Here is an 8,579-nt window from a genome sequence, read left to right as displayed (position 1 = left end):
AATATATTTTCCAAAAGAGATATTATCAAAATTTTACGTTGATAGGGCCTGAGTACAACCTTAAGCATACAAAAACAAAGAGAAGAGATATTTCAAGATTCATGACTGTAATGATTGACCTATTAGAGACCAGGTGCCCAAAAAGGGAATTCATAACTATATTTAATGCTATAACTAGAAATGAAAGAAAAAAGAGAACTGTCTTTTACTTTCTCTGTGCAAACGTCACTTATTGGTGGCATACAACCACAAACTGAAGTAAACACCTCTTCAACCATTTTGAAGAGCTGGTGTGAGTGAACATTAATAAACTGCAGGAGTTTATAAACTGTACAGACTTAATCTACATGTAATTCTATATGAAAAATCAAACAACAAGTTGTGAGGATATAACAAGGATATGGAAACAAAACTATGTGAAAATATTAATTGGACTAATATATCGGGACACAACTTAAGCCAACTCACCATGGTGTTTATTTATGAAATTTGGCACAAATTAATTAATTAATGTTATAACTTTTTTTTCAAAAAAAATATATATGTAATTATCAATTATCAAGAAATTAATTGCACCATAATTAATACTTAATACACCATTAAAACTACTTTATTATAATATTTATTTCCCTGTAGAAAGATTCTAAATCTAACCTGAATGAATTTCGAGTATTGATAAACCTTAAAACATGCTTTGGTTTAAAGGTACTAAATTTTATTCGATTTAATAAAACTTGAATGGAGGTACTGAGAACTCATATCTACACAATTCCAAGCACTAGTTGAGTGGAAATTATACAGAATATACAGGTGTCTAAGTATATTATCGCATGTTTGAAAACATATTTCACGAGAGGTAACAGGAGCATTTCCAGGTTGGAAATTTAAACTTTGATCTATTTTAATTGAGAAGCCTGTCGATATTTTCTTTGTTAGTACGAATGTACTATTTACATTACTTCAGGCTTTGGTCATACGATCTCATCTTCGCAAACAATATATATCCTATAATGAATTGAGAAAGAAAATGTTTTTTTACCTGAACCAAACACAATTGCATTTATGGATTGTATATTCTATATATCAAAATAATGTGTTTGAATGGTACTTACATTAAAATTATAGTAAAAATTTTTCTAGCTGAATTATGCTATTGTGTAGCATTTTATTTAAAATCAAAATAATTAGCTATATAAGAGTTTAATACTTATATACTTATTGAAGCACTACAATTGTAGTGTAGGAATCAATAGATTTCTACTTTTAATATATATAAATTGATTACTTCGTTTCTCAGAGATAAAAATCTTACAAACAGTGAGTTCTCATGGTTTTAAAATAAATAAATAGAGATTCACAATAATTACTTTATTTTTTTATTAAATTAATTATTTTCAAATGAACTGAATCCGATAAACTTATCCGTTGCATTGTTCTATTATTACGCAGAACCTAAGAATTTTTTCATATATATTTTGTATATTTTTACAGTTTCATATATTTACATAATACAAAGTCACTTTTTTATTAGTATTACAGTCCTTGGTGGTTCAGTACTTCTATAACCAATACTTTTCATTTTTTCTGATCTGATGTAATGATTTTTAATGGGTGTTTATAACCCATTTTCTAACTTATTATTTTTTTCACATATCAACTATTTTTTCCCCAAGCATTACAATCATTGATTTATCACATAGACATGTGGAATTTACATCATGGGTATATGCTTTATTAAGCTATATGTACCTGTACTTTAAATTAGAAAACGATTATAAAATCATATCTCTAAACACCATGATTATCTGAATAATTTTTTAAAACTCTTAGTCCTTAGTGAAATATGAAATAATCGCAAATAATTTTGTTCTGGAATTCTTTGTTGTTAGAAAAGTAATAAAAACTACGGATCGATAAGCATATATTTCTTTTAGTCACCCCTTCTATAGATTAATATTCTCTGTTCACTTCTCTCTGATGAAAACTGGAATTATAACATGGAGAAGAAAGTATTTTGTGAGAAATTCGTACGTCTTAGTGATTTATAGAGATTTGTATGCTTAAAAATCAATATACTAATGATTGAAATATAAGAACCTACAAAATCTAAGAACCTATTGAATCGATAAAAAATCAGAATATTTGTGAGCACTCGATTCTTGTATTAATCAATTGAGTGTCTTGTATTTATTGCTCGTCTCTAGCTTTGGTCATATATAGAAGATTAATCTTTATACCTGTTACATTTACAATAATATGTGTTATATAATTAATATCTCCAGCATATTTTCAAGAGAAAATTAAAACTTCAAAAAGAACTGTATGAAAAAATAATTTAGTTTTTAATTTAATTTAATTTAATTTTTAATTTATTTTCTATTTTTTCCTAATCTGCTAATACGCCGTTGTTCTATCCGCCATCGTTTATCTTTATTCTTCTTATATTGTGCCTTTTCACTTAGAAGTAACACAATAGCAATGTTACGTAAATGTGTGTCTCAAAACCATAGCAGAACTATAGCCTGGGATGGGTCCACAAACTCCAAACTTATGATTACTTAAAGATGTATTGACGCTTAATCAATATATTAGTAAAATATACGCTTTATTTATTTTATAAAGAATATATCTATACGTATATACACATATAATGTTACAAAATTTAAGAATAGGCATCCTTTCAATTATTTCATCCAATCAATTATTAAAGAAATAGAGCCTTAAGACGTAGCAACCATCTTAATAAGCTGGGAAGAATCTAAAAGTTTTCTTTTTCAACTTAAACAGAAAATGTAATAACGCAAATATGAAAAATCAATGACGCCACAGAGTCTGGAATTCCGCAAATAAAACGCCAACAAATCGTAAAACTCACAACGAATTAAGAACAGAAATAGAAAAATAGACGAGAAGGTTTCAGTAAGAAAATAATTCTTTAATATATGTGAGTCGGTAGGTAACGTAGATATACAAATAAAAATTGTAACTGCAAATAAATCGTAAAACTTGATTAGTTTTAATTTAATTTACTATTATAATTTCAAAAATTTAATTGAATTATTCAATGGGCACAACGGATTGGATTTTGTTTGTGTAATAAAAATAGCATCAAAGTGATATTGTAAGGTACATTATAATATACCTTAAGTAAATTTTCATTGCTTCAATATTATTCGAACTGTTCAAAGGTTGGATAATTTTGTTCTTCGAGTCTTTCGAAAATGTTCGAAAACGATTGGTTTTCGAGTATTTATTTTATACATTTTTACAAAAAATAGAATGATCATTTTGGACACTTTTAATTTAAGTGGACTAAGAATTAATCCAAAATTAGTCTCAGATTCCAACATCTAACATATATGAAAAGCAAATATTTATTACAATCATGATATAACCACTAATATAAGTAGTTCATCATATTAATAAAAATTGAACTTCCTAGAATTTTAGAAAATATAGTTTGAAACCTTTTTGAATTTAAAAATGTTTTTAACTTTGGTAATAATATCCATGGTATCACAACGGGTTATTATTTGTACTCAAGTGAGGTCAGGTATGCAAGGGCGTCACTTTAACATCAACTGACGTTAACTTATCCTGCTACTGCTGAAGAGGATAGCAAGTGCATTAGAAGCTATAAAAGTATATAAACATTACTATATATAGTAGTAAAAACATTATATGCAAAAGTAGTCTTGAACAAATTAATCAATTTTAACCCAAATTTTGCTCCAACCACACTAAGAGAAGAGACACAAGTTCGGATTGGACCGCTTAATCCAGAGTATATAGTTGAAAACAACACAGCGAACCCAGAGAACTAATAAATGATAAAGTCACACGTCATTTAAATACTCAAAGTTAAGAAATTAGACATAGAAAGGAAAACCAGAAACTGGGTTAATAAATAGGGAATAATAATAAACTAATAATAAATAAAATAACTGGGTTAATAAATAGGAAAATATTTTTTGAATAAAATTCTTTTTAAAATCAATTAGAGAGATTTTCTGTTTCAACGAAAAAATGTCGATTATATTTGGAAAAAATTGAGAACTTTGAACTTTGAAGTCTCACAGAATATATAGTTGCGAGGCCTGACATACTAGAAACACTATAATTAAAAAAATGTAGTTGCTCCGCAACCACAACTTTTGATATCTATTATTGAACAACACTGTTTTGACTAAATGACAAGGCGCAGATAACTTTGGCTCTCATGATCGAATTTGAACCGACATATTTTTTTTCACACTCACTCGTAATTTTTGAAATTGCATTGAAAACAATAACAATTTTGATTTTGATGAGCCCATGACCTTTACATAACATGACCTTTAGAAAATATATCCATCCGGATACTCATCTGCTTTATATTTGCCCAGCACAAGGACGTTGCATGACTCAAGACTTCCTATTCCTATTCAAGGTAGTTTTAAGCCTCTTAGGTTTTAAATCTTTTTCCTTATACGATAACACAATAGGTCAATAGGCCTAAGTGGATCCCCTTTGGATCGCCGATATAATCCAAACTAACCTAAGGAGTATTCACTCAAGTAAGTTGTTTCTGCAGAGTTCTCACTCTTTTTAGATTTTTTATTGAGTTATGGCTTACCTAAATTTCTTGGAATTTTATTTTCAGTACATATTTTCTGATTAGTGAATTAAGATTACATTCAAAATGAAAATTTATATTTCATAACATTTTAAAATATTAAAAATTATTTTTTTTTTGGCTTTATTAAAAATGTACAATAAAAACGCGGGAGTAAAGTAGTGAAAACATGAATTTATCCTTGAAAAGGCAAATAAAAATCAGAAAATATTTAAAGTTCGGATCGACGAACAAACAAGACCTGCCAAGCCTAAAATCGCCTGACTGCTTCCTTCCTTCATGGGCCGTAAAGTATTATTCGGTTTTTTTTACTGTAAAAAAAAATAAATAGATTTACGCGAAATGAAATGAAAACAATGGAAAAACAAAAAAAAAATATTAAAAAATAAGAGTTAAAGGAAAAACTTAGTAAGTTTGGCACATAAAAAGAATTTTACAGTCAACAGAGCTTATGAAGGAAAAACGACAAGTGTAAAGTCGATGGCTTATTATTTTATTGTGATTTAAGGTTCTGCTCTTTTGAATCCTTTTTTACACAATACTTAAAATGTTCGAAATTTATAGAAATTTATAGTCAAGGAAACTGTGTACTACATAAATTCTTCGCCTACATTAAATAGTTTTAAAATTATATCTTTTTTGTTGAAAAGTTGAACTTTAAATAGTTGAAATTCTCTAGGAAACTTTAAATGCTTAAATGGCGCCTATGAAAGACTAATAAAAAGTTAATGAAAGTTGACAAACAGTAATTACGGGTTTAAGTTGCAAATTGCAGCAAATTCACTACACGAGCTCACCCACAAAAACTCACCTTCATATTCCTTCCGCTTTTTGCGTATAAAAGATGCTGTTATACGCAAACCTCTGGCAGCTAAGGCTGATGCATGGCTACGTATGCTATTGGCACTTTGTTTAGAGAGTACCGAACCCTTTGACTTACGCCTCGTTGCACTGCTTCCACCAGCTGCAGCCGCATTTGACGATGACAAAGTACCAGCGCATGAAGCTGCCGATGCTGAACCATGATGATGTTGCAGTCCATCGTAGAGAGATGCTGATGTCGAATGCAACGGCGTAACTGGTGTGTTGGGTTCATCGGAATCAATGAAGCCGAGATTACTGTTTGCACTATTAAGATTTAAACCGCCAATACGACTGCCACCGCCACAAACTGTTAAACTATCGCTACGACTGTCGGCCACTGAAGCTGAAAATGATACTGATGCAGATGCAGATGTGGTGGGTAATTTGCCTGTAAATGATGTGGCTAATTGCTCATCAAGGACGTTGCCACTGCTGTTTTGTGTTAGATTTTCAATAGATTCGAATTCACGATTTATGGCTGGCGGCATGGAGTGACGAAACCAGGACTCTTGACGCGTTTGCTCTGCACGACATTGCCGACGGCGTTGACTGGCCGTAGTATTGGTTAATAAAGTTTTCTCTTGACTATCGTCAGCAGCAGCAGCGCCACGTAGCTCAAAACTATGACGATTAAAACTAAAGGAACCCGACATTTTTTACGCAATTTTTATTTTAATTTTTTTAAAAAATTTTTTATAAATTAATTTTAATTGAAGTTAGTGAATATTTAAAGGCACTTTTATAGTCTAAGTAGAAAATTTTATTTAATAATATTTGTAATAAATTTTTATTTAAGCGAAAAAGGCACATTTTTTAATTTAAAATTTTATATTAAATTTTTTTTTTTCATTATAAGAAAAAGTTTTCGGCACAAAGTAATTACAATTAATTTTAATTTTAAAGCAAATTTTAGATATAGTTTTTTAAAAACTTATTGGTCGTAGATTAAATTTTATTAAGAGTTTGGCAAAATTAGGTGGGAGTTACGTTCACGAACTTTAAATTATAAAAATAAACTTCTGTAATATACATATTGATTAATAATATTAAATTATAATATATATAGCTCAGTTCCTTTAACAGAGCTTTCACTGTTTATACACACACATTTATTAATTAATTTTTAGAATATAATTTATAATGTATATATATACATATACATATAAATAAAAACAGTGACAACTATGTTAGAAGAACAGTCTTATAAATGAACATCTTTTTTAATCGTGCGATTCCTTAGTTCGTTGGGAACTTCGTTACGAACTATGGAATTGCTATTCTCCTTAGTTTAGTCCTTAGTGTTTTTTTTCTTATATAAATAACAGTTTTTTTAAAAGGGCAATTTCTGTAACCGCACAAAATTGCCGGTTCCGTCTCTTTCCGGCAAGGACAGCTCTCACTCTATATATATATAATATTTGCTTCTATGTTGAACTATTATTTTTAGAAAAAATTTCTCAAGCAGTTCTTTAACCGAACAAAATTGCTAAACAAAATTTACATGTATACAGAGAGAGCTTTTCTTTACGGAAGCTGATGGGTCCAGCAATTGCACTAGATTAATTATACGATCCGTTTAAAACAATGTTATTAATAGTTAATATAAGAAATCATATCTAAAGACTAACAGAACTGCACGATTACGAGTATAAGAGATGTCAGTTTATGAGACTGTCCAGAGGTTTCAATGTATCTATAGATTTCACTATAACAATTCAATTATATTTATGATAAAATTTTTCAATTGTTGCTGCTAAATTTTGCTTATATGTTAAACATTTATTATTAAAAAAATATGTTAAAATAAGCTCTCAAAAAATAACAAAGCATATACAAAAAAAAACGAAAAATATATATATACCATATAAAAATAATGTCTCAACGAGTAGTGCTTAAATCTAATAACAAAATCATAATATTCTATTACGTTTACATATATACAGGGTTATACACCTTGTGGTTCTATAGGTTAATATTAATAAAGCACACATATCATTAAAATTTCGATCAACATTAATATATTGTTTAGACCTGTTCTTTATTTTCCATGGGACATCATACAGTGCCCGCATCTTTTTAGCGTAATTTTCAAAACTTTTTGTGGAACATAGCAAGCAAGAAACAAAAGTCGAGGGTTCATAAATGATAAATAGGGCTCCATTCACATCAAAAAATTACTCTTCTGAAAAAAATGTTCTATGCAACGAAACACCAGAACAAGACGTGTTGTGTGGTTATTGGCATGTGATTTTTATTAAAATTACATATCTACTACATCTATATCATCAATGTCAAGCCAATAAAATTGGTAATCATGTGCATTTAGCGATCAGAATTAAAGATTTTTATTAATATTAAAGATTTATGTCATACCAGGATTAATTTCAAAAAAGTACGGATCTTTCACAACTCCAGACCAAATGCCACTCTATATAAAGACATATTATGATTTTAATACAGAATTTGATTTAGTCTTTCTACGCTTATTTAGAAATATTTCATTTTTTCAAATGGGGGAGTTCTATTTGTTGACATATGTACCTGTCAAAAAAATTGGTCATTATATGGCTGTAGCAGATACAAACTATCAAAGAAATTATTATGGACATGGGCAAAAAACATCACAAACGAATATTAACTCATATAACGATATATATCAAAGGCGGCTCAAAAGATTACAACCGATTGACCTAACACAATACCAAAAAGGCCCTCAAATAATAAAGCTCAGCACAGAAAACGGAAATTATTAGGTGTTGATACTAATTATTCTATGCATTCTAACAATCAAATGTAAAAATAAATGTACTAAGTGTCTAATCGCAGCTTAGGGAGAGAGAAAAAAATATGGCTGTAGCAATCAAAATTTTAGATTTATGTCAAGTCATCCTCAATTTTAAAAATCAATCAGATCTTCATTAGACCTCCCAACCAAGTACCACACTATACAGAGACTTTTTTGTGGATATATTTATGTTTATATAGCTACCTGTCGATTATTACTTCGTCGGATTGGAAAATTTTATTTCATGACGTACCCACCACCAGGCCAAAAATGATGTTCATCATTGTATAATATTCGAGGTAAAATGTACCTACT

The sequence above is a fragment of the Teleopsis dalmanni genome, chromosome 2, assembly GCF_002237135.1.
Source record: "Teleopsis dalmanni isolate 2A chromosome 2, ASM223713v2, whole genome shotgun sequence".
Taxonomy (NCBI): domain Eukaryota; kingdom Metazoa; phylum Arthropoda; class Insecta; order Diptera; family Diopsidae; genus Teleopsis; species Teleopsis dalmanni.
The sequence above is the reverse complement of the archived record's forward strand: the minus strand, read 5'-3'. Positions refer to the sequence as shown.